The sequence below is a fragment of the Callithrix jacchus genome, chromosome 5 (genome assembly GCF_049354715.1).
Source record: "Callithrix jacchus isolate 240 chromosome 5, calJac240_pri, whole genome shotgun sequence".
In the NCBI taxonomy this organism is placed as follows: Eukaryota; Metazoa; Chordata; class Mammalia; order Primates; family Cebidae; genus Callithrix; species Callithrix jacchus.
The window spans coordinates 49261345-49288089 of NC_133506.1; the positions used below are offsets into that span (position 1 = coordinate 49261345).

Genomic DNA, 26745 nt, shown 5'->3' on the forward strand with positions numbered 1-26745 from the left:
AGAATTCTTTCCCTGGATTCCCTGAGAGAATGTCTCACTAAATAATGTCTCGGCTGTGACTCATCGGCTCAGGATCCGACCCGTAAGCCACTGGCCACATTTCTATTTTTAAGAGTCACTAGGAAAAATTGGAAATAATTTTAGAAAGTAAAGAAAATACTGTTTGGCCTTTCTTTCATTTTCTTTTCATTTGGGGAGGGAGAGTAGAAAGGGGGAAGAGATTACATGTGTTTGATTCATGTAAAGCCAAGTTCTGGAAATAGAGCTAACGCAGGAGAACTCTTTCCTAAGTGGTAAGAACAGTCCTAATTCCCACAGTTTAGGTTATCTGGTCTATTTCAAGGTTTTGGTGTGGGAGGTTTGGTGTTAACAGCATGATATGATCTGTGATATACTTAGGGTTCCCTAAATGTGAATGTAGAAACATTGAAATAATTTATTTTATTGCATTTGACTTTACTAAATATAGCCCTTGAGTCATGTATAAAATCTCATTGTTCTAATATTAAACAAATGCTGAGTTGATTGCCAAGCGTAATTAACATGTCACGAACATGTGGCACCTGTATATGATAGAATCAGAGTTAACAACAGCTCTCGGATTGTGTGCACCTGATGTTTGGAAGGCTTCTTCAAGCTCAAAGTTCAACGGCATTTAAAGTTTCAACAGTTCACTGCTTCGATTTTTGTTTACTTTCGTTTCCCCTGGGCAGAACTCTCTAATCTGGGCTTAAGTTTTTATACTGTACTTGTGAGAGGTGCTCAAATTACCTACTCCAATAACAGCGTCCTCTTCATATGGGAAATTTGAAAAGTGCCTCTGCCCACTCTATCCAGAATTTCCTCTGTTGTACATTTATCCTGCTGAGACAGGAAACACAATTATTGTTTGGAATTAAGCTAGACCCTTGAGGAACATGGAGTTCTGCTTATGGTTTCCCCAACCCCCGCCCCCGTCATCAGATATGGGTGTTGTGTCATCAGAATTAAATAAAAGTGGATAATGTAGCTACAAATAGCTATAGGGAAGGAAAAATCTATCTGCAAGATTTTTATTACTTGTGCCGAAATAAAATAGTTCTCTGAACATTTGCTGACTGTTTACAAGAGAAAATAATTATTTCTGGCTTGTAAGTCTGGCAGGCCATCACAGAAGAGGGTACAAACTATTTCCACATATTTTTATTCCATCAGTTTCTCTATGATTATTCATTGACTATTTTAACTGATGATACAATTCGGAAACAGAGTTTAAAGTATTTTTCTAGGAATCAAAATTTATCTACGTTTTTAAATTTTTTATTTGTTTATTTTTTTGAGGCAGTGTCTCACTCTGTCGCCCAGGCTGGAGTGTAGTGGCGTGATCTCGGCTCACTGCAACCTCCACCTCACAGGTTCAAGCGATTCTCCTGCCTCAGTCTCCCGAGTAGCTGGGATTACAGGCACATGCCACCATGCTCGGCTAGTTTTTGTATTTTAGTAGAGACAGGGTTTTGCCATGTTTGGCAGCCTGGTCTTGAACTCCTGACCTCAGGTGATCTGCTTGTCTTGGCCTCCCAAAGTGCTGGGATTACAGTCGTGAGCCCTCGCACCCAGTCTTGCATCTTTGGATAATCAAATACTAGCTCTTCAGAAATGACTTCCACAAAAACCCCCTATGAAATACTGCCAGAGCCCTCACCTCCCATATAGCTCCATTTTCTTGTCCTGTTCACTTTCTTCAAAGCATTAATCACTATGAAGTATTATATTAATATGTGTACTATTTACTAGCTTATATACCTCTGGGACAGTGCTACCCAATAGAAATATAATGCAAGTCACATAGGAAATTTAACATTTTCTAGGAGTCATATTAAGAAGGTAAAAAGAGGCAGGGTGTGGTGACTCGTGCCTGTGATCCCAGTACTTTGGGAGGCCGAGGCAGGCAGATTGCTTGAGCTCAGGAGTTCGAGACCAGCCTGGGCAACATGGTGAAACTCCATCTCTACTAAAAATGCCAGAGTGATAACAGCTGGGCATGGTGGTACACACTTGTAGTCCCAGCTACTCAGGAGGCTAAGGTGGGAGGATTGCTTGATCTCAGGGAGGTCAAGGCTGCAATGAGCTGTGATCATACCACTGCACTCCAGCCTGGGTGATAGAGTGAGACTTCGTCTCAAAAAAAGAAGGTAAAAAGAAAATGAATGTTATTATATTCAGTATAATAGTTCATTTCATTAAACGTAGTATGTCCATAATATTATCCCTTTAACATGTAATCAACATAAAATAATTAATTTTTTAATTTTTTGAGACAGAGTCTTGCTCTGTTGCCCAGGCTGGAGTGCAGTGACACAATCTTGGCTTACTGCAACTTCTGCCTCCCAAGTTCAAGTGATTCTCCTGCCTCAGCCTCCTGAGTAGCTGGATTACAGGCACTTGCCACCAGGCCCAGCTAATTTTTGTATTTTTAGTAGAGACGGGGTTTCACCATGTTGGTCAGACTGTGCTTGAATACCTGATCTCACGATCCACCTGCCTCAGCCTTCCAAAGTGCTGGGATTACACGTGTGAGCCACCGCGCCTGGCAAAATAATTGTTAATGAGATATTCATTTTTATCCATTTATTTCATTCATTTATATTCATTTTTCGCACCAAGTTTTTGAAATCCAGTGTGTGTTTTACAGCACATTTCAGTCCCGACCAGCCCCATTTCAGGTGCCCAGTGGCCCCTCGAGGCCTGTGGCTCCCATGCTGGCCTGCGTGGCTCTCATCTGCAAGCTCCAGGTCGTCAGCTACTTTGTTTTGTTCACTAGAGCACTGACGCACACGCACTAAAGACACAGCAAATAGTCAGCAAAGTAGCAAATGAATGTTAAAATTCTAAAGACCACAACTATTTAGCCAAAGGTCTGTGTATTCGATGCCTTCCAGCATGTGGCAATGACTCTAGTTTTCTCCTTTTCCTGATGTTTCCCTCTTGCTCACCGCTCTAAGAATATCAAAATGCATGGAATGTCACTATGATAATTTATTTTGTCATTGAACTAGTTTTTTTGGGAAAAGCCAGATACCATATCCTGTGGTGACTCTCTGCCCACACACTCCTCTGAATGGATTCATTAAAGTTCCATTCTTGAATCTTTTTTTCCTCTTGGCTCTATGCTCCATCCCTTTAATCAATTCTTGAGCTGCTTAATTAGCAATGGTTCAAAACATTTTTTAAAAGATCAGGCATCCCTTGATATTTTGCCAGCTCCTCCTTCCTTTCATCAGTCCAATAAACAAAAATGCATTTGGCACCTTCTTTGTGCCAGATTCTATTGAAGTAGGAACTACAGATATACCTTAGGGTAGCTTAGACCCCAGCCCTCTCCCTCAGTCCAGTGGGGAGAAAGTCAGTCATTATGATGAGGATCAGGAGAGGCTGGTGGTATAGACATGAGCTCTGGTGGTGGACAATGGAGGTTCAAATCCTGGTGCTGCCACTTACAGCTATATGGGCTTGAGCCTGTCACAGTATATCTCTAGGCCTTAGTTTTTCCATCTGTAAAATGGAGATAATAATAGTATGTACATGTATTAGTTTATTTTTATACTGCTATGAAGAAATAACAGAGACTGGGTAATTTATAAAGAAAAAGAGGTTTAGGGCCGAGTGTTGTGGCTCACGCCTGTAATGCCAGCACTTTGGGAGGCGGAGGTGGGTGGATCACCTGAGGTCTGGAGATTGAGACCAGCCTGGCCAACATGGTGAAACCCCAACTAAAAATCTGTACTGAAAATACAAAAAATTGATCAGGCATGGTGAAAGGCGCTTGTAATCCCAGCTCCTCAGGAGGCTGAGGTGGAAGAATCACTTGAACCAGGGAAGTGGAGGTTGCAGTGAGCTGAGATCGTGCCATTGCACTCTAGCCTGGGCAACAATAACAAAAACTCTGTCTCCAAAAAGAAAAAGAAAAAGAGCTTTAATGGACTCACAACCTTCATGTGGCTGGGGAGGCCTCACAATCATGGTGGAGGGCAAAGGAAGGCAAAGGCACATTTTACATGGCAACAGACAAGAGACCTGTGCATGGGAACTGCCCTTTATAAAACCATCAGATCTTGTGAGACTTACTATCACGAGAACAGCATGGGAAAAACCCACTCCCCGATTTAATTACCTCCCACCAAGTCCCTCCCATGACACATGGGGATTATGGGAGCTACAATTCAAGATAAGATTTGGGTGGGGATACAGCCAAACCATATCAGTACCTCATAGTGTTGTTGTGAGGAATAAATTATACATTTGTGTTCTGTGGTGAGCAGATCTACACAAACCTACCGCAAAAGTCCTAAGAAGTTGAAAGGCCAAAGAAAGTAGCCGACACATTGATTTTCCTAGAAAGAAACATTTAGGGACTTACAAATGGAAAACATGTTTGTGTCTTAGGAGGTGGCGAGACAAGATGGTGGATCCTTGTATCGTTATCTCCCAGACCCAGAACTTCTATGCCACAGGGAAAGATGACTCCAGAGGGTTGTTTAGGACAATTGAGGTGCAGTAACATCTAGATTGTTTGACCTGAGAGCAGAATTGACAGTAACTACCTGCTCTTACACGGGAACAGTAAATAAACTGGCAATCTTAGAGGTCTTCTGGGGAACTAGGGTTAATCAGAAGCCAACATGGCAGATTAGCTTCCAAGACAGGGCTGCTTTGGCCTCCAAAAATATAAATCAGTGCCTCCAACACCGCGAGGTACTGATACGGTTTGGCTGTGTCCTCACCCAAATCTCACCTTGAATTGTAGCTCCCATAATCCCCATGGATTTTTAATTTTTATACATGCAGGCAGGACAAGTGCAGTTTTGTTACATAGTCATGTTGTTCATGGTTGAGTCTGGGCTTTCAGTGCAGCCATCATGCAAATAGTGTATGTTGCACCCACAGACTTCATCTTTCCAGACTGAAGTGTTTTCAGTTTGTTTGTTGGTTTGTTTTTGAGATGGAGTCTTGCTCTGTCTCCAGGCTGGAGTGCAGTGGTGCCATCTCAGCTCACTGCAACCTTTTACTTCCTGGTTCAAGTGATTCTCCTGACTCAGCCTCCCCAGTAGCTGGGATTACAGGCATATGCCACCATACCCAGCTAATTTTTCTATTTTTAGTAGAGATGGGGTTTCACCATGTCGGCCAGGATGGTTTCTGTCTCCTGGCCTCAAGTGATCCACTAGCCTCAACCTTTCGAAGTGTTGGGATTACAGGTGTGAGCCAGAGTGCCCAGCCCAGTTTGTTTCTTTTAAAATTTAATTTTATTTAAAATTTAAAATTTATTTATTTATTTATTTATTTTTGAGCCAGAGTCTCTCTCTGTCACCTATGCTGGAGTGCATGGTGTGATCTTGGCTCTCTGCAGCCTCCTCCCAGGTTCAAGCTGTTATTCACATTTTATGGATGAGGAATCAGGCTTCCTGAAGGCATTTGCTTTGGCTTAGAACATAAAGCCAGCAAGTGGGAGACCTGGGATTTGAAGTCCGTTTGGCTTAAGAGGCTCCACCTAATTAACCTGCTGCCTACACAACACATGCGCACATGAACACACACATTTTATAAGCGCTGAAGCTGTAAAAGAGTGACCTTTGATCCTTACTCTACCTTACACTTCACGGCCAGCTTTTCCGGAGAGTTTCATCTTAACTTCCAAGAAACTCTTTTCCCAGCACTTTGGGAAGCTGAGGTGAGCAGATGACCTGAGGACAGAAGTTTGAGAGCAGCCTGGCCAACATGGTGAAACTGATCTCTACTAAAAATACTAAAAAAGAAAAAAGAAAAAAAGAAATTGCTGGGCATGGTGGCTCATGCCTGTAATCCCAGCACTTTAGGAGGCTGAGGCAGGTGGATCACCTGAAGTCAGGAGTTTGAGACCAACCTCATCAGCATGGCGAAATCCCATCTCTACTAGAAACACACACACACACACACATACACAAATTAGCCAGGTGTGGTGGCGGGCACCTGTAATCCCAGCTACTCAGGAGGCCAAGGCAGGAGTATCATTTGAACCCGGGAGGCAAAGGTTGCAGTGAGCTGAGGTCACACCACTGCACTCCAGCCTGGGCAACAGAGGGAGACTCCATCTTAAAAATAATAATAAAAGGAAACTTCCTTTTCCTTCATGAAACGTAGCCAGGCACTGTACTAGTCACTGGGAAGACAGGTGTGGTTCACCTGTAGTTTTCCTGTTTGCAATATGGCTTTAAGAGGCTACACGCATCGAAGCCAACAGGTTTGTAAATGGCAAGCCACAAGAATTTTGCAAAAGGTCCCAGAAAGTGAGGCAGTCACTGAGGTTGTGACTGTGGGGCATCCCCACAGCGCGACCAAAATGTGAGGCCACAGCTGCTAGGTGCGGCCACAGGAGGAAGCAAAAATATCGTCTCCTTCCTGTCAGGAGGCCCAAGAGGGCGCACCTGCTGCAGCTCAGTATGTCCAGCCTGCGTCCTGCTCCTCCTCACCCTGGCCAGGATGGTGCATCCCCGGCGGTGCAGCCAGTGGGCTGGGTGGGAGCCGATGTCCCCACACCCACCTCCCAGAAACCTCAGGGCTAGAATTGGCTCTGCTTTTCACCCAGGTGTGGCCACCAACTACTTGACCTTTAGACATAAATATATATTTTTTAACTTTTGGAGGCTCCTTCACAAACATTTTCTTTTTATCTCCCACTTCTTCCTTGCTACCTCTTCTCAAAAGGGGCAGCCTCTGGAAAACAAAAGAGAAAACTAGAGAGAGGGGGATTGAAGGACTGTCAAACTCTCCCCTTGCGCGAAATGTTTAGGTTTTCATAGTCCTTATTAACTCTATCCATGGTTCCATTAATGAAACTGCCTTCAATTCCCATTGATAATAGCTAATTTTAGGCCTGGTGTGGTGGCTCATGCCTGTAATTTCAAAAATTTGTGAGGCCAAGGTGGGTGGATCAACTGAAGTCAGAAGTTCGAGACCATCCTGGCCAAATAGTCAAACCCCGTCTTTACTGAAATACCAAAAATTAACCAGGCATGGTGGTGCTTGCCTGTAATCCCAGCTACTTGGGAGGCTGAGGCGAGAGAATCCCTTGAACCTGGGAGGTGGAGGCTGCCGTGAGCCAAGATGGTGCCATTGTACTCTAGCCTGGGTGACAGAATGAGACTCCACCTAAAAATACTACTACTACTAGTAACAGCTAACTTTAACCAAAGACTTCGTGTCAGCCTGCATTAGCTCACACAATCCTTCTGATAGTTATGCAATGTGGGGACTGTGATTATCTCTAATTACTGATGAGAAGCTGCGGCTTGGAGGGAGGACTGCCATCTGTCTAGCATTAATGGTTAAACAGCAAGAAAATGGTGAAGCCTGGCAGATCAGACTTTAAGTATATATGTGCATTTATCAACTTTCATTTTCCTTCAGCTGTGTATAGAACCCATCACAAAGGAAACAGATTTCATGCGGGCCACATGCATATTTTTTCTATAACATTTTGGAATAATTAAGCACCATCAATTAAAAAGTCACATATCTCTCTGGGTTCTTTGGTGATATTTACTGCATTGAAGTAGACATCTATGTTCTCTGTTCATAACTGATCAGCTCAAAACCTTTGTTAATTATTGTGCCCTGAGTTAACTTACTCATTATCTCTCCTCCTCTCCTCTCCTCTCCCCTCCCCTTCCCTATCCTCTCCTCTCCCTCTCTCCTCTTTTCTCTTCTTTTCTTTTGAGATGGAGTCTCACTTTGTCACCCAGGTTGGAATACAGTGGCGCAGTCTCAGCTGACTGCAACCTCTGTCTCCCGGGTTCAAGCGATTCTTCTCCCTAAGCCTCCCGAGTAGCTGGGAATATACATGCCCGCCTCCATGTCAGACTACTTTTTGTGTTTTTAGTAGAGATCACCATATTGGCCAGGCTGATCTCGAACTCCTGACTTCATGATCCTCCCGGCTTGGCCTCCTTAAGTGCTGGGATTACAGGTGTGAGCCATGCTCATTATTTATTTTTGAAAGATGATAGCCTTGAAAATATGTCTAGGGAAAAATCATTTATGTGTGGATATATTTTCTTAGCCTTCTGCGTAGATTCTTACTGCACCTCACAGGGTCAAATTATTTAGCCATGGCTGGGGCGGTAGGCCAGGCTGGTCTCGAACTCCTGACCTCAGGTGATCCGCCTGCCTTGGCCTCCCAAAATGCTGGGATTATAGGCATTAGCTACCGCACCTGGCTGACATGGCTGTGTCCTATTTGTGTGTGCATGAGTATGTGTGTATGAAGTGTCCAAATATTTGTGTGCCTGTTAGGGTTTTTAAAAAAGACTTTATTTTTTAGAGCAGTTTTAGGTTCATAGCAAAATTGAGCAGAAGTACACAGAGTTCTCACATAACTCCTCCACCCACACACACACAGCCTCACTCTCAACATCTGACACCAGCGGTACATTTGTTACAATGAGTGAACCCACAATGACACTTCATTATCACCCAAAGTTTCTATGAATTCACTCTTGATGTTGTATATTCTATGGGTTTGGACAAATGTATCCACCACTGGACACATGTATCCATTACAGTATTATATAGAATAGTTTCACTGTTCTAAAAATCCTCATTCCTTCCTATTCATTCCTTCCTCCTCTCCCTAACCTCTGGAAGCCACTTGCTATTGTCTCCATAGTTTTTCCAGAATGGCATACATTTGTGGGGTTGTGTTTGTTTGTTTTGTTTTGTTTGTTTTTGAAACAGAGTCTCCCTCTATCACTCAGGAGTGCAGTGGTGGGATCTCAGCTCACTGCAACCTCGGCCTCCAGGGTTCAAGTGATTCTTCTGCCTCAGCCTCCCAAGTAGCTGGGAATACAGGTGCATGCTGCCATGCCCAGCTAATTTTTATATTTATATTTATATTTATTTATTTATTTTTGAGATGGAGTTTCGCTTTTTGTTACCCAGGCTGGAGTGCAATGACGCAATCTCGGCTCACCACAACCTCCGCCTCCTGGGTTCAGGCAAATCTCCTGCCTCAGCCTCCTGAGTAGCTAGGATTACAGGCACGCGTCACCATGCCCAGCTAATTTTTTTGTATTTTTAGAAGAGACGGGGTTTCACCATGTTGACCACGATGGTCTCGATCTCTTGACCTCGTGATCCACCCGCCTCAGTCTCCCAAAGTGCTGGGATTACAGGCAGAATGTAGCCTTTTCAGATTGGCTACGTTCACTCAGTGATGTGCACTTACATTTCCTCCAGGTCTTTTCATGGTTTGATAGACATTTTTAAAAATCCTGAATAATAGCCGGGCGCGGTGGCTCAAGCCTGTAATCCCAGCACTTTGGGAGGCCGAGGCGGGTGGATCACGAGGTCAAGAGATCGAGACCATCCTGGCTAACATGGTGAAACCCCATCTCTACTAAAAATACAAAAATTAGCTGGGCGTGGTGGCACATGCCTATAGTCCCAGCTACACTGGAGGCTGAGGCAGGAGAATTGCTTGAACCCGGGAGGCGGAGGTTGCAGTGAGCCGAGATTGTGCGACTGCACTGTAGCCTGGCGCCTGGTGACAAAGTGAGACTCTGTCTCAAAAAAAAAATCCTGAATAATATTCTATTGTCTGGATATACTACAGCTTGTTTATCCATTCACCTCCCAAAGGACATCTTGATTACTTCCATGTTTTGGCAATTATAAATAAAGCTGCTATAAACATTCATGTGCAGATTTTTGTAGAGACATAAGTTTTCAACTCTTTGGGTAAATACCAAGGAGTACAATTGCTGGATCATATGGTTAAATTATGTTTAGCTTTGTAAGAAGCTGCCAAACTGTCTTCCAAAGTGCCTGGACCATTTTGCGTTTTCACCAACAGTGAATGGGAGTTCTTCCTGCTGTACATCCTCACTGGCATTTGGTAGTGTTGTTGTTCTGAATCTTGGCCATTCTGATAAGCGTGTCATGGTATTTCCTTGTTGTATACTTGGCATTGCCCAGATGACATAAGATGTGGAGCATCTTTTCACGGTTTGTCTATGATCTGTATGTCTGCTTTAGTGAAGGCCTGTTAAGTTCTTTGGCCCTTTTAAAAACTTCATTGGTTGTCTTCTTGTTGAGTTTTAGGAGTTCTTTGTATATTTTAGATAATAGTTCTTTGTCAGTTGTGTCTTTTGTAAATATTTTCTGTCAGTCTGTGGCTTATCTTCTCATTGTTTTGTTGTCTTTGATGGAGCCCATGGAGTTTTTAACTCTCTGACTTGTCCATGCTGAGCTTCCAGCCGTGAATCCATTACACTTCAGGTGTGCCCACCCAGATACTGGTGCCCATGGAGCTTTCTGCTGGTAAGTTGTGATTCTGGATATTTGTCTGTTGGTCTCTCCAATTTGCAGAGTAATGGTTTGCCTCATGATCTCCCTACTCATAGGAATCTAAAAGAACTGTTTGTTATTTAGTTTGTTTAGCCTTCTCCTTGTTAGGATGAAGTGGTAACTTCCAAGCCTCCTGTTTGCTGGACTGGAAATTGGAAGTCCACCTGCCAGTTTTAAGAACTGAAAAAGTGATGAACTGAAAATATCAGGTAAAGGGACTTCTTTTCTTCTCTTTTTCTTTCTTTCTTTCTTTTTTTTTTTTTTTTTGGCATTTGGTCATTTGGTTGGATTCTAAATGTAAAATCTGGGCTTTTGGTAGAAGTTTTAAAGATGCCTGAAAGAGGATAGTTTTGACCGATATGCTTGTTGGCCACGCATGGGAAAATGGTGTTATTGAAAAGCATGTGAATCCTGGTGCCAGCAGAAAGTGGGTATGAATTGTTCTTCTGTCAATACCCAGCTTTGGGCCCCCAGGCAAGTCACTTCACTACTCTGAGCTTCCCTTTTTAAATCTTGGAACTAGATATTGAGCCAGTAACCGGAAGTTGCGGTGAGGATTAGAGGAAATTTGTATATAGAGCATTACAGAAGGCATATTCCCAGTTACTGCACATGTGATAAAGAAACATCACAGGACATTACAGAAGTACAACATTTTCTTTCCTTAAGTATGGAAAGAAACTGATGGAGTATTTACTTAATTCTACAAGGATAAAAGAAACTATTTGCCAGGCATAGTGGCTCATGCCTGTAATCCCAGCACTTTGGGAGGCTGAGGCGGGGGGAATCACCTGAGATCAGGAGTTCGGGACTAGCCTGACCAACAAGGGGAAACCCCGTCTCTACTAAAATACAAAAATTAGCAGGGTGTGGTGGTAGGCGCCTGTAATTCCAGCTACTCAGGGGGCTGAGGCAGGGGAATCACTTGAACCCGGGAGGTGGAGGTTGCAGGGAGCCGAGATCCTGCCATTGCACTCCAGCCTGGGCAACAAGAACAAAACTGCGTCTCAAAAAAAAAAGAAAAGAAAAAGAAAAAGGCCTATATAATACTCAGCAACAGGGCCATTCTATTGTGTTTGGGAGAATAAACTTATTTCAAGCACAAAGATTCTTCCTTCCTCTTTTAAAATCTCTGTTTTCTGTGCTCCTCCCCACTTTGAGGGAAGTGATACACTGACGTTCAGTGATGGCTTATTGCCATGGTTAGCCAGTCTGTCTTGAATTTGCAGCCTGAGCTGACCAGTGCTCATCCTCTTGTGACTTTGGGTGAATTAATGGATCTCTGAACCTCCATTTTCTCCTGTGCAAAATAGCAGCTGCTGCAAAAATGAAGTATGGCGCAGCACTTTGGGAGGCTGAGGCGGGCGGATCACTGTCAGGAGTTCGAGACCAGCCCGACCAACATGGAGAAACCTTGTCTCTACTAAAAATACAAAATTAGCCAGACGTGGTGGCCCATGCCTCTAATCCCACCTACTCGGGATGCTGAGAATCATTTGAACTCAGGAGGCAGAGGTTGTGTTGAGCTGAGATTGCGCCATTGCACTCCAGCCTGGGCAACAAGAGTGAAACTCCGCCTCAAAAAAAAAAAAAAAAAAAGACAGGCCTTTTTCCTGGGGGACATGAGACTCCTCTGATGCATGACTTTGGCTTTGTCAGAACTTTCTCAGAACTGCACCACCCTCTCAGACTTTCCCTACCAACCCATCCTTTCTTCCCTTCTTCCTCAGCAGGGGTTAGGCCAGCATGGTGGTGAAACTGCTTCCCCTTCTCCCTCCACTTGTTTCTCCCAGGAAATGTCATGCATGCTTTCTTCCCCGCAAACCTGCTTTGCAGTCTGATAGTCTGCACCTCAAAGGAACCAAAAAAATTCAGAAGATCCCCTGCCATAGGAGTCACCGTCTCAAATGCCGTGCCTGGCAAGTAAGGAACATGAGCAAACAGGGTCAGGTGAGGACCCAGGTGAAATGAAAATTCCATGCCCTATTTTATGAAGACAGCTTCTACCTAGTTCTAACAGACTGTTATCAGATGAAATGTGAGCCCACGGTTGAATGTCACTAGATTTTTAAAGAGAAAGACTACAAAAATTTTACACTTTTTAGTTCAACTCTGTTATTTGTCAGAAGAAGATATCGAGGCAGGGAAAGGAAGTGCTTTTCTAAGATCATCTGAAGAGAAGGCTCAAAGTGTGCCTGGAATCCAAAGTTTCCACCTCCGGATCCGCCTCTTTCCTTTCTTCCTCTCTATTCATGATTGATTGACTGTCTGGGTTTGTATTTGCTGTGTCACAGGTTTTTGAAATATTTAGCATCTTATAACAAGACGTATTTATTGTCTCATAGTTTCTGTGGGTCAGGATCTGAGCCCTGCTTGGTTGAGCCCATGGTTCAGGGCCTCATATGAAGTGACGTTCGAGATGTCAGCCTAGGCTGGGATTTCATCTAAAGACTCTACATGGGAAGAAGCTGTGTCCAGGCTCATGTGGTTATTGGTAGGATTCAGCTCCCTGAGGGCCATTAGATTGAGGACCTCAGATCTTTGCTCACTATTGGTCAGAGGCCGCTCTCCATTCCTTGTCACATGGGGCATTCCAGCATGGCAACCTGCTTCATCAAAGTGTGCAAGCTGAGAAGGCCATAGAGAGAGTCTGCTAGCAAGATGAAAGTCACAATCTTTTGCAACCCAATCCTGGAAATGACATCGCATTCCCTTTGCTGTATCCTATTCTATTTGTTAGGAAGGCACTAGGTCCAGCCCACACTCAAGGGCCAGCACTATAGGGACATGGGGTCCAGGGTAGGGACCACGGGAGCCGGGCTAGAATTCTGCCTACCACAAGGACTTTTTCTTTCTTTTTTTTTTTAAAACGGAAAATCTTTAATTGTGCTTGATCCTTCTCTTCTAAACCAGGAAACTACTTTTTAGGGTAGAGGTCAGGGGTCTATTAAGACAGAAACAAGTGCTGGTATAACTGTAGAGAGAGATGGGAAAGGGAGATCAGTGAAAGCAAGAAGGAAAAAAAAATAGCAGGGGATCGTATGAGGGGAGCAGAAGGAAGCTCCAAGCCAGGACAGAGAAACCCTCTGTTCTCCTTTTCAGGTGACCTTACTGTCTTTTCTTTTTATTTTTTGGAGATGGAGTCTTACTCTGCCACCTAGGCTGGGGAGTGCAGTGGCCTGATCTCAGCTCACTGCAACCTCTGCCTCCCAGGTTCAAGCGATTCTCATGTCTCAGCCTTCCGAGTATCTGGGATTACAGGCGCACGCTACCACGCCCAGCTAATTTTTGTATTTTTAGTAGAGACAGAGTTTCGCCATGTTGACCAGCCTTCTCTCAAACTCCTGACCTCGACTGATCTACCTGCCATGGCCTTCCAAAGTCCTGGGATTACAGGCATGAGCCATTGCACTTGGCCTGTGTTCTCTTACATTTTGTCCTTGCCACAGGTGTGAAAAACCGACAGATTGTTCCTTAGCAAAGTTCAGAACATGGCTTTTGCAGAGATTATTTGCTCTTTGATTAGAATGTATTTCTTCTTCTGCTACTGAAAGTGTATGTAGTTGTCCAGGGAGAATACCCAGATCAAAACAAAGAACACTGATTCCTTTGCTCATAGGAAGTTGTAACTGCCCAGTGGGTTCTCCTTGCCCGTTGTCTAGGCAGAGCTGATTTATCAAAACAAGGGACTCGAAATACAGAAATAGTTTAATTTGCTTAGAGTTGGCTGTACAGGAGACTGGAGTTTTGTTGTAACTCAAATCAGTCGCCCCAAAAACTCAGTGATAGGGGATTTTGTGTGTGTGTGTGTGAGATGAAGTCTAGCTCTGTCGCCAGGCTGGAATGCAGTGGCGCGATCTTGGCTCACAGCAACTTCCGCCTCCCTGGTTCAAGCAATTCTCCTGCCTCAGCCTCCCAAGTAACTGGGACTATAGGTGTGTGCCTCAATGCCTAACTAATTTTTTGTATTTTTAGTAGAGATGGGTTTTCACCATGTTGGCCAGGATGGTCTCAATCTCTTGGCCTTGTGATCTGCCTGCCTCGGCCTCCCAAAGTGCTGGGATTACAGCCTGGGATTGGGTTTTTTAAGGATAATTTGGTGGGTAGCGGGTAACTGAGTCAAGAGTGCTGATTGGTCAGGCTGGAGATGAAATCATAGGGAGTCGAAGCGGTTCTTTTGTGGTGAGTCAGTTTCTGAGTAGGAGCCATAAGACCAGATGAGCCAGTTCATCAATCTGGGTGGTGCTAACTCATTCAATGAGTACAGGGTCTGCAAAATATCTCAAGCACCGATCTTTGGTTTTTACAATAGCAATGTTATCCCTAGGAGCAATCTGGGGAGGTTCAGAATCTTGCACCCTCCAGCTGCATGACTTCTAAACCATAATTTCTAATTTTGTGGCTAATTTCTTAGCCCTGCAAAGGCTGTGTAGTCCCCAGTTAGGAAGAGGGTTTGTATTAGGAAAGGGCTGTTACAGTGTTTCTTTCAAAGTTAAACTATTGACTAAGTTCCTCCCAAAGTTAGTTTGGCCTACGCCAAGGACAGCTTGGAGGTTAGAAGCAAGATGGAGTCAGGTAGGTCAGATCTCTTTCACTGAGATAGTTTGCAAAGGTGGTTTTGAAGTGTGGGAAAATATTAAATGGATAACCATTAATATTTTCAAAGGGTTGGACAGCCTTGTCCCATTGAATGCTCGGAATAACCCTGTGAGATTGATATTAGTATTGTCCCCATTTTACAGAAGAAGAAATTGAGGCTCAGGGTGATTATGAAACTTGCCTAAGTGAGGTCACAGCTAGGCAGTGCTGGAGCAGGAACTGATTCGTATTTGTTTTACTCCAATAACTGTCACCAGAGCATTACCCAAACTTTATTCACTCATGTGTAAACTGTCATAGCTGTTGTCATATCTAATATCACTTATTCTACTGTCACATATTTGTATCATATATGGGAATATTTTACAACTCTCTCCCTATAACACGCAGTAGTCCAGGCTCTGAACTACTGCAGTGAACTGAGTTCAATTCTGATTCCACCATAAGCTGGACCATCCTGGGAAAGCTACTTAACCTCTCTGAGCTGCAGTTTTCCCATCTCTCAAATGGGGCGCATGGGCTCAATTTGCTGGCTAATAGAGAGACTAAGTAATATGAGAGAAATAAATAACCAGGAACACTGTAGATTCCCCATAAATACTTTGTTGGAAGGACACTCAAGGAGTAGAATTTATGTCTATTTAATGAGCTCTTCTAAAAGACATAGCCATAGTCACCATGTTTCCAAAAACATCATCAATATTGATGGGTTTCCTTGCTTCCCAGGACTTCCCAGAACTGTCCAATTAAGTACTTGTTAAAATTGGAATGAAAATTTAATATCCTATAGTTTGAGATAACATCAAAAAGCCTTGTTACTATATTTGGATTATATCAAGGAAACTAGATAAATATGTTTGCTGTAGTTTTTTTTTGGGGTGTGTGTGTGTGTTTTCTGCTTACTTGTGGAAACCGTAATGACAATATTATACCATGACTGAGAGTGTAGATTTGGCGGTCAGTAAGACCAGGTTTTAATTTCTGATCACTCAATTCACTGACTTTGTGATATTGATTATCTAATAGTTCTCGGCCTCAATTTCATTAGATAAGTTGGGAATACTTCAGCTGTAAGGAGTAACCACCAAAGCAAAAAGCCAGCAGAGACAGAAACAAAGAGGTTACAATTTTTCCTCACTTAAAAGGGTGCAGAGGTAGCAGTTACTGTGCTTCAGTAGCTCCAGAATTGTCCATGCTTTGTGGTTCCCTGAGCTTTTTCTTAAGGTCGCAGGATGCCTAATCCAGTTCACTTTTATGGCAGGGAAAAGACAAACGAGTGGAACCATGGACATCTTATTATTTGCAAGAAAACAAACCTGCTCAGAAACTTTCCAGCAATCTTCTGTTCCGGCTTCCCTGGCCTGAACTGTGCCATAAGGCCAAGTCGCAAGGGGGCCTGGGAAAGGCTCCAGAGTGGAAGTGGCTGAGGAATGGGGAACTGCCGCGAGGATGAACGGAGATAACGCATATAAAGGGCTTGGCACTGTGCCGGACTGTAACAGGCACTTCATTCATACTCACAATGATTGGCATTTTCATAATCAGGGGATGTTGGAACTGGAACAGGGGAACTGAGCTCCGATTCCAGTGTTTTACAGGGAATGAGTGTTAGGTGCAGGGCAGAAACCTGAATTTCTGCCAAACTGGATGCTCCATGAGGGGAGGTTTATGTCTTTCTTGTCGATTAGCCCAGCTTAGTGCCTAAAAGTAGATAAACATAAGGTGCTGCTCAATAAATATTTGATAAATGAATTCATACGTAATGAAAATTTGATAATTTCATTAAATTTTTTTTTATTTCCATAGGTTTTTTTTGGGTAACAGGTGGTGTTTGGTTACATGAGTAAGTTCTTTAGTGGTGGTTTGTGAGATTTGGTGCACTCGTCACCCGAGCAGTATACACTGAACCCAATTTGTAGTCTTTTAACCCTCACCCCTTTCCCCTTGAGTGTCCAAAATCCATTATGTCATTCTTATGCCTTTGCATCCTCATAGCTTAGCTCCCACTTATGAGTGAGAACATACAATGTTTGGTTTTTCATTCCTGAGTTACTTCACTTAGAATAATAGTCTCCAATTCCATCCAGGTTGCTGCAAATGCCATTACTTCATTTCCTTTTACGACTGAATAGTATTCCACTATATGTGTGTGTGTGTATATACACACACACACACACACACACACCACAGTTTCTTTATCCACTCATTAATTAATGAGTGGGTTAGTTCCACATTTTTGCAATTGCTAATTGTGTGGCTATAAACACGCGTGTGCAAGTATCTTTTTAGTATAATGACTTGTTTTCCTCAGGGTAGATACCCAGTAGTGGGATTGCTGGATCAAGTTTGGTGCATTTCTTAAAGATTTTATTGTTTGCCATTCTTAAAAGCGAACAATTGATTGTCTATTTAATAAACTTCAGAATATAAGAGTCATAGAGCTGGAACTTTTGTCAGTATATTAATTATCTGTTGCTATGTAACAAATTATCCCTAAATTTACCTGCTTAAAATATTAACTTTTTAAAACTCCTTTTTTTCTCTTTATTAAAATGAAAGATTGTCTCCAGGACCAGCTAGAAAAATAATGAACATTTCTTATCTCACTGTTTCTGAGGTCAGCAATCCTACAGCAGTTTAGATGGATGGTTCTGGCTCAGGGCCTCTCGTGAATAGTTAAGATGCAGTCAAGATGTTAGTCTAAGCTAGAGGCACCTAAAGGCTTGCCTGCAGTTGGACAACATGCTTCTGAGCGGGCTCACTCACGTGGCTGTTGGTTGGAGGCCTCGGTTCCTCACCATGCAGACCTTTCTATAGGGTGGCTTGAGTTCTCATGACACAGCAGCTGGCTTCCTGAGAAGAACAGCAAGGAACAAACTCCAGTGCCTTTTATGATTAGTCTTGGAAATCATCCAGTGCTGCCCACACAATCTTCTATTCCTTAGAAAGAAGTCCCTGATCAAGCCTACACTCCAGGGGAAGGGAGATAACTTCTGCCTTTTGGAGTCGGGAGTGCCAGAGAATTTGTAGACATATTTTAAAACCATCTCCATCTGTTTTGTGCAATGATTTCTAGCATCTAAATATGCTTGGCTCATATAGTAGGTGCTTTAACAGAAGTAGTTCCTGTTTATAGGTCTTGAACCTTCTACAACTGGGGGCTTCCTGAAAGAAAAAGAACACAAAATTACTTAGGAAAAATTAATGTTTATTTAGAATAAAAGAAGATAGTACAAGAAATTGTAAAAATTTTAAAGCTGAAAAAATATCATAATATCATAAAATCCCCCAAAATAGCATCTTTTAAAAATTAACGAATATTAGGGCTGGGCGCGGTGGCTCACACCTGTAATCCCAGCACTTTGGGAGGCCGAGGCGGGTGGATCACGAGGTCAAGAGATTGAGACCATCCTGGTCAACAAGGTGAAACCCAGTCTCTACTAAAAATACAAAAAATTAGCTGGGCATGGTGGTGCACACCTGTAATCCTAGCTACTCGGGAGGCTGAGGCAGGAGAATTGCCTGAACCCAGGAGGTGGAGGTTGCAGTGAGCCAAGATTGCGCCATTGTACTCCAGTCTGGGTAACAAGAGTGAAACTCCGTCTCAAAAAAAAAAAAATTAACTAACTGCTCTGTCACCCAGGCTGGAGTGCAGTGGTGCAATCTCGGCTGACTGTAACCTCTGCTTCCTGGGTTCAAGCCATTCTCCTGCCTCAGCCTCCTGAGTAGCTGGGATTACCAGCACTCGTTATGATACTTTTGTCCCATATGTCTTAGCTACATATTCTTTAATTGCCTTTTAACAATACTGAATTATTATTTTATAGAGAGAGACTATGAAAAAGAGGATTTAGTCTTTCCTCCATCATGAGCAATCAGAATTTTAAACTTAATATAATTTAATTTAACTCTAGAGACAGGGTCTCACTCTTTTGCCCAGGCTGGAAGACCATGGAGCGATCATGTGCTAACTGCATTGTTAAATTCCTGGGCTCAGGTGACCTTCCTGCCCCAGCGTCTAGAGTAGCTGGGACCACCAGTATCAGCCACTACACCTGACCAATTAATTTTTTTTTTTCTTTTTGTAGAGACGAGGTCTTGCTGTATTTCCCATGCTGGTCCTAAACTCCTGGCCTCAAGTGATCCTCCTGCCTCAGCCTCCCAAACTGTCGGAATTGCAGGTGTGAGCCACTGTGCCTGGCATGATTGATCAAAAAAAATTTTTTTTCTTTTAAATTATTATTGTCAGTTTTGAAAAGTTTCTTTTGGCTTCACAACTTATTACTGGTCACGTGTTGTAAAATTTTAGGATTATTGTGTTAAATTTGAGAAAACCTTTCTTTCTTACATGAACTCTAAGATTTCAGGGCAATTCAAGTTTTTTGAGCAACAGTTAATCTTAAATGCTCTTTGAAGGATGACACTTATTCACCCAGTCCTATTGTTTCTGTCCTCTTTGTAAAGATGGAGCCTGAGTTTTATCATTATCAATTCGAATACATCATGTCAACAAGAGGTTTACTTCATTTTCCTGGGTGAGCCTATCACTTACTCCTCTTTGATAATAGGATGATTAGAAACCCAATAGTTTATTCATTACTTTTATTCAAAATTCTATCTTGTTCTTAATGGTGTGACATATGTTCTGTTTCAACAGAGAATTCACTGAGAGTTGAAGGTCAAGGTGCTTCAAATATCATGAGAGGTGGCTGGGCAAGTGGCTCACGCCTGTAAGTCCCAGCACTTTGGGAAGCTGAGGCGGACAGATCAGCTGAGATCAGAAGTTGGAGATCAGCCTGGGCAACATGGTGAAACCCCATCTCTACTAAAAATACGAAAATTAGCCGGGTGTGGTGGCACATACCTATAACCTCAGCTATTTGAGAAGCCAAGGCTGAGAGTTGCTTAAACCCTGGAGAAGGAGGTTGCAGTGAGCTGAGATCATGCCACTGTACTCCAGCATGGGGGACAGAGTGAGACTTCATCTCAAAAAAAAAAACAAAACAAAACTAAAAAATCATCAGAGGCCACCGGATTTGTTGGAAATGCACTAACCGTGGCCATCCTGTGTGTTGTCACACACATGCTTGCTGTCTGTGGAACTGCAACACTGAAAGGTGAATTTCAGGGTCTGCATATACAGTTTGATTGGAACACAGCTATGCTCATTCTGTGTGGAAGGTTTTGTGTGACAATGCTAGAGGTCAGTAATTGCAACCGAGGCTACATGGCCTATAAAACCTAAAGAATTTGCTATTTGGCTCTTTACAAAAAATTTGCTGACCAACTACCCTATGACAATAATTCAAAGACATACACACCTCCTTAGCCTCACTGAAGCAATGGCCAGTTTTCAGTCCTGAGTACATACCAACCTGTAGGCTGTCTCAAAACTCACCTCCCTGCTATTCTGCCTGGAACATTCTTCTCTCTCCTAGCCATTTTTCTGTGTGATCGCGTTTATTCTTCAGACAATGTCACCTAATGGGAAAATACTTCTCTGAACACCGGTCTAAAACAGGTCCTCCCTGTTATTTATTTATTTTTTGAGACAGAATCTATTGCCCCGGCTGGAGTGCAGTGGCGTGATCTTGGCTCACTGCAACCTCCGCCTCCCAGGTTCCAGTGATTCTCCTGCCTCAGCCTCCTGAGTAGCTGGGATTACAGGCACCCATTGTCATGCTGGGATAATTTTTGTATTTTTGGTAGTGATGGGGTTTTACCATGTTGACGAGGCTGGTCTTGGACTCCTGACCTCAAGTGATCCACCAGCCTTGGCCTCCCAAAGTGCTGGTATTATAGGCATAAGCCACTGCGCCTGACCCTCCCTGTTACTCTTCACGATAGTTTCCTGCTCTTTTCCATGACAGTCCTGCCTATGGTTTGTAATGATTGAGTCTTCTTGTTTAAAGTTCTTGTCCTCTTTACTCTGTAAACTCCCTGTCAATAGAAACTACGCATGTCTTATCACGATAGGTAAAAAATGTGGGCTTTGAAGTCAGATGGCCTCGATTTGAATCCTGGCTCTGTTACTTATAAGTCATGGAAGCTTGGGTAAGTCACTTCACCTCTTGGCTTCTCAGTTTTCTCATCTGTAAAATGGATGCAATCATTAACTACTGCATTAAGTTCTGAAGGTTAAATGAGTTGATGCAGACAAATCAGTAAGAACAATACCTGCTCATCATAAGCACTTGATAAGAGTTATTAATACTCAAAACTTTATCTTCAAGGTCTTGTACAAAAGAGCTGAATGAGTATCCCTTAACAGTGCAGCATTTTTTCTGAATGAAGCATTTGTGGAATGAAGGTTTTATCTAGATGAATAAATAAATATCTCCCACCTTTCTTCTCTTTAATCATATGCTGCCGTACTGAAACATTACGAGCCTCTAATTTCATTTAGCACATGAAAGACAATGATTAACCTTGATTTACAAAACAAACTTGAATCAGTAATGCAAGAGTTTGAACTTTTAAAAAAATTAAATTCCCCCCCTCCCCCAGGATAGTGTTAGTATGCCATGGCCAGAGTAAAACCTATAAATATCATGAGGCCTACATTAATGCCACAATAATGCAAAAAATCACTCCAAGACTCAGTGGCTTAAAATGGTAATTATTTATTCTCACATAAACATTTGCAAGTTAGCTGGTGTTTGGATGACCTAGAGTAGGGGGTCTGGGCTGGGCTTCAAGTTACCGGCTGTGTCCAAGTTTGCTCCAGTTGGCTTCCATCTTCCTGGGACACAGGCATGTGCATCTCAAGGCGATGTCGGAAGTGCAGGAGAGCCAGGCCCACCATGCAAATCCACAGTGGTTTTGCTGGCATCATGCTTGCCAACATCTTACTGGCCAACAGTCACATGACCAAGTCCAACATCCTTAAGTCAAGGAAGGATATTCCTCCAAAGTGGGGAGGAGTAAAAAATTCCTGAACACAAATCCGAACTATCTCAAGACCTGTACCCAAATAAAAATTAAAACTAACATGTAAAGGTATGTTTTCTTTTTTTGAGACAGAGTTTCGCTCTTGTTGCCCAGGCTGGAGTGCAATGGCACGCTCTCAGCTCACTGCAATCTCCCTGTTCTGGGTTTGAGCAATTCTCCTGCCTCAGCCTCCCGAGTAGCTGGGAATACAGGTGCCCACCACCACACCTGGCTAAATTTTGTATTTTCAGTAGAGACAGGGTTTCACCATCTTGGCCAGGCTGGTCTTGAACTCCTGACCTCATGATCCACCCGCCTTGGCCTCCCAAAGTGCTGTGATTACAGGCGTGGTTTTGTATGTATTTCAACATACAAAAAAATCTGTATGTTGAAATTTAAATGAACTTTCCTCAATTTTCTTGTTGTGTCATTTGGCCAGTAGGGCAGGAGTCCCGTGTTATCTCTGCTTTTCTGGTCCTTGAAGCATGTGCTTCGTCTGCATAAGGGGCAAATCAGACCTGTTTCTGTTTCTATCCTAGCACCCCTCACGCAGCAGATATTTGATAAAGCTGGTGGAAGACAATTGTTGAATTCTATAAATATATGGCAATTGCATCAGTACATGCTATATTTGTTTTACGGAAATTTAGGGTCACTGTAGGTATTGTGTGTTTCTACATCAAAGCTTCAAAAACAGTTCTGGGGTGTGGAGGTGCACACAGCTTCTACTGCCAAGACACACACTCTGCAGCACTCCAGGTAAGTCACTGCCTCTGGGTTTTCTGTTTGTTACTGTCTCTTGCAATGTAAATGAAATAACTTTCTCAGCCTGATCATTGCTTGAGGGAAATGCATGCCTGGAAAATAATCAACAGAGAGGAGAATGTAGACAAGCAAATAAATGAATATAAAGTAAAATGTGAATTAAAGCTGGCTTTCAGAACCTACCATTATCTTTTCATCCACTGTTTATTCAATAATTACACAGTCAATTACAACTTGCATAAAGGATTTGATACACCTATTAGTCTATAAATATCTACAGTATATGTGTATTTATGGATAAAGAGGGAGGAGAAAATCATGACTGAGGAAAAGTATTCGGACAGAAATAACTGCAGATGCTGTAAGGCTGAGCTTCTAGCAATGCCAGTTTTTCCTGACCCAGGAGAACTCACAGAGTGTTATGAATTTTAATAATCACAATTTTTTTTTTTTTTTGAGATGGAGTTTCGCTCGTTACCCAGGCTGGAGTGCAATGGCGCGATCTCGGCTCACCGCAATCTTCGCCTCCTGGGTTCAGGCAATTCTCCTGCCTCAGCCTCCTGAGTAGCTGGGATTACAGGCGCGCGCCACCATGCCCAGCTAATTTTTTGTATTTTTAGTAGAGACGGGGTTTCACCATGTTGACCAGGATGGTCTCGATCTGTTGACCTCGTGGTCCACCTGCCTCGGCCTCCCAAAGTGCTGGGATTACAGGCTTGAGCCACCGTGCCCGGCCAATAATCACAATTTTTTTTATCGAGAACCTAACAGGAGCCACACACTGGATTAAATGAGAACTATCTCTGTATCTATACCCATATTATTTCTAACCGATAGGACACAACCACCATATTTCCCATTTACAGAGGAGAACACAGAAACTCAGCAAACAGTTTGAGCCTGTATTTGAACTGATACGTTTCATGAGAGAATAGGGCTGTGTTGAAGTCTGGCTACCCACCTGTGTACAGAGAGGGCCAACGGAGGACAAACAACGCAGGCACATTGATATCCAAGGGGCTGTCGCATCTTTTTATTTTTTGAACCAGGATTAATGTAATAGAACACTCAGCATGGGAAGCCACCCATGGCCGCCCCTGCATACACTTTGTTATATATCCCCTTCTGTTTTCCTTCAGTCCTTTAACATAGAGCTTCTTTCACCTAGAGGACGAGAATAGGTGTGGTGAGAATTCTCCTGGATTAGCAGGTGCCTCTAGTGTTTGAAAATGTTCATTCTCAGAACCATCGGTGAAACCCAGAGATGAAATCTTAAAAGTTAATGATAAAGCTTCAAGTAGCCACCACCATGGGAAGGACTTAATTATATGTGATGTTTAAAGCAGTGTCTGTAGATTGCAGATATGGTGTCTCCTTTCTGTCTGGCGCATGCCTTACACAGGCAACTTTATTGAATCATGACTGTTAGCTTTCCTTGGCTGTGTGTTAGGGTCCTGGAAGCCTCTATTCAGGTTTAGCTATTATCCACGCAAAGATCGGTATTGCTCTCGTTTGTATTTTAGCCTGGAGATCTGTGAAAGAAAGAAAAACAATTAGGTAACTGTGTAATGACAAAGGAGCAATTTGGTTTGAAAAGTCTCAGAACACAGTATTTTTTTTTTTTTTTAATTTCTAGGGCATTTCTGCTTTTTTGAAAACAAAATATGTTTAGGAGAATCTTTGTTTTTACAGATACGAAATAAAACAAGAGGATTTCTTCCTTTCCAGTTAAAGAGCAATCTTAAAAGGCATCCAAGAAAAGTTGGCTCTGTTTTCTGAATTTCTAGTTGGGAGAACAAAAGCAGCAAGGGAAAGTTTGACTTGACTTCCTCTACAATTTGTTTATATCATCGGAGCGGAGAGAATCTCTGGGCTGGGCTCTCCACTTCCTGAATGAAGAGAGAGAGAAAAAAATGCCCGTGTGTCAAATTCATTGAGATGTGCAAAGTGATCAGCAAAAATCCGGATCGACTGGAGCCCAAAAGGCAAAGGAAAAATGTTCCTCAATTCAGCTGCTATCTGGCAAGAGAGCTGCACAGTCCTGGTGGCGAGTGTCACCAAATACCTCCTCTTCCGCCACAGAAAGGACGGGCGGTGAGGGTGCAACCTCTACTGGCCTGTTGCTATGGAGTCGGGCTAATCCAAGAACATGATTCAGTCAATCTAATCCAAAGACAGAAGTGCTAGCAATGGAATAGCACTGAAATTATAAATATTTACTTGAAAATAATGCTCAAGCCAGACTTAACTGAAAGGGTAAGGTTCTGTTTACTTCTCTTGGTAGTAGCCAGCTGAAACAACCAAACCAGTTAAGCAACATTTTTTTTTTTTTTTTTTGGTCAGGTATGTTCTGAATCACTGGCAGCAAACTTCTGGGATTTTAGGAGAGAGGTTCTCTCTCTCTCTCTGCTCTGGGCAGAATGCCTGTTTTTGTTTTGTTTAAGGGAAAAAACAACAACAGAACTTGAGGCTGGCTGAGCTTATTAGATTATTGATTATCACTGTTAGTTTCCTGATGCTTCTATTGTTGGGGGTGGTAAGGGAGATGAGGACAAGAATCTAAATGATAAATACCCAGGCTTCTCTCTTCTTCGTGAAATCTCCCCTGTGAGGTTTTCCAGCTTGCCTTCCCATAACTTGATTCTGTTGAGGTCTGAGAATATTGAAACTGGTGGGTGAAAAGGGTTAAAAATGCAGCTTAGCAGTGAATGCATTCGGCTTTAGCACTCTTACGGGAGGCTGTGATTTCATTGGCCTTGGAATACCAGAGGGAATTACAAAACATTCAGAGAGAAGAGATAGTGTGCAGATAGAGTGGGAACAGAATCGAGTGATAAAGAGAACCAGGCTAAGGGCGGCTACTTTGCTCTGAAGGGTGGGTCGTTCTTGCTAAAGTCCGTTTCTTGGTGAATTACGGTGGTAGCTCAGAGCTGGGTAAGAGGAGAAAATGCCATCCAATAAGGGTGGAGGCAGTCTGAAAGATGAATAATATAACATGCAGTGATTTCAAACTTCACGCTTTCTTACCGAAAGGTTTTCTTCCAGTTTGGAAGGCAAGTTTCAATGGATTCTCTTGTCTAATCCCTGCTTCCTGCCAGGCTGCTCTGTTGGTGTTTTCAAGAAGAAACCTGGGCCATGATTTGAATGCTTCAAACACTCAGTGCTCAATTAGCCCTCTTTTGAATCCTCTCTGACGGTTGGTTAAATATGGGTCGAAAGTGCTTTTTTAAAGTGGAACTGATCTTGGGGCGAAGTAACTTAATCTTCTGAGTGTTAAGACGCTGAAATATAATGTTTTAACAGAACAATTACTAGAAGACATGGAAATTGCATTATCCTAGTCTCGTCTGTCCAATTCTATTTCATAGACATGAACATTTCAAAGTACAAAGGGCTATTCTATAAAAAGGACACTTGGCTATTCTGTATAAAGTTTCCTCTTGTACTTTTATAGAATGTTTACAAGGTTAATAAGTATGCTTTAAAAAAAAATCACTGTATATTTTAAATGGCCCACGACTGCTCCCAGGTTGATTTGAGAATCATTGAAGCTGCCTGAATGGAGCGGGGATATCCTTTGTTTCCCATTGATTCAGAAACAAAAGACTCAGAGGAAAAAAAAAAGTTTAGTTTGCTTCTGAATGCCATATGCAGATGAACATTCTGCTGATAAAGTACACAAGGATCTGAAAACTTTCTCAAGTCTTACAACAGAAAGGTTACTCTTGCAGTGCCGCATGCCTGAACCTGCTTCCGTTTTTCATTTCTCCCATTGTGCCCCTGGACTACCATGGGGCTACTTGTGTCACACACCCAAGTTTTCAGAAAAAATAAAGAGCAATCTATAGAAGAGAATCACCATCAATTGAGGCAAAAATTGTGCGCTGTTTATTACTCTGGAAATACCCCATGGACATCATCAGTAAACAAGTCCTCCACTCATTTCTGCCCCTCATCATTTGTCCCAATTTCTCCATATCCAAGATTCTCATCCTTGGTGCTAATGATACTTTGGACTACAGCATTCTTTATTGTTGGCGGCTGGCCCGGGCATTGTAGGGTGCTCACCAGCATCTGGTGACGGTGGCTGTT

The 26745-nt window shown here is 42.8% G+C and overlaps 2 long non-coding RNA genes across 2 annotated transcripts in view; one reads left to right on the forward strand and one right to left on the reverse strand.

The window, feature by feature from the left end:
* LOC128932061 (uncharacterized) lies at positions 1 to 25758 on the forward strand. The gene is made up of 5 exons (XR_008481380.2): positions 1 to 82; positions 19047 to 19139; positions 19423 to 19493; positions 19616 to 22647; positions 24346 to 25758. It is a non-coding gene; the product is annotated as an uncharacterized LOC128932061 (long non-coding RNA).
* Positions 23665 to 26745, reverse strand: part of LOC100895230 (uncharacterized) — a 7397-nt gene continuing 4316 nt past the window's right edge. Inside the window, exons 2-4 of the long non-coding RNA XR_001911521.5 lie at positions 25681 to 25934; positions 25228 to 25321; positions 23665 to 24185 (exon numbers count right to left, since the gene is read on the reverse strand). This is a non-coding gene — a long non-coding RNA (uncharacterized LOC100895230). The remainder of the gene's footprint in view (positions 24186 to 25227; positions 25322 to 25680; positions 25935 to 26745) is intronic.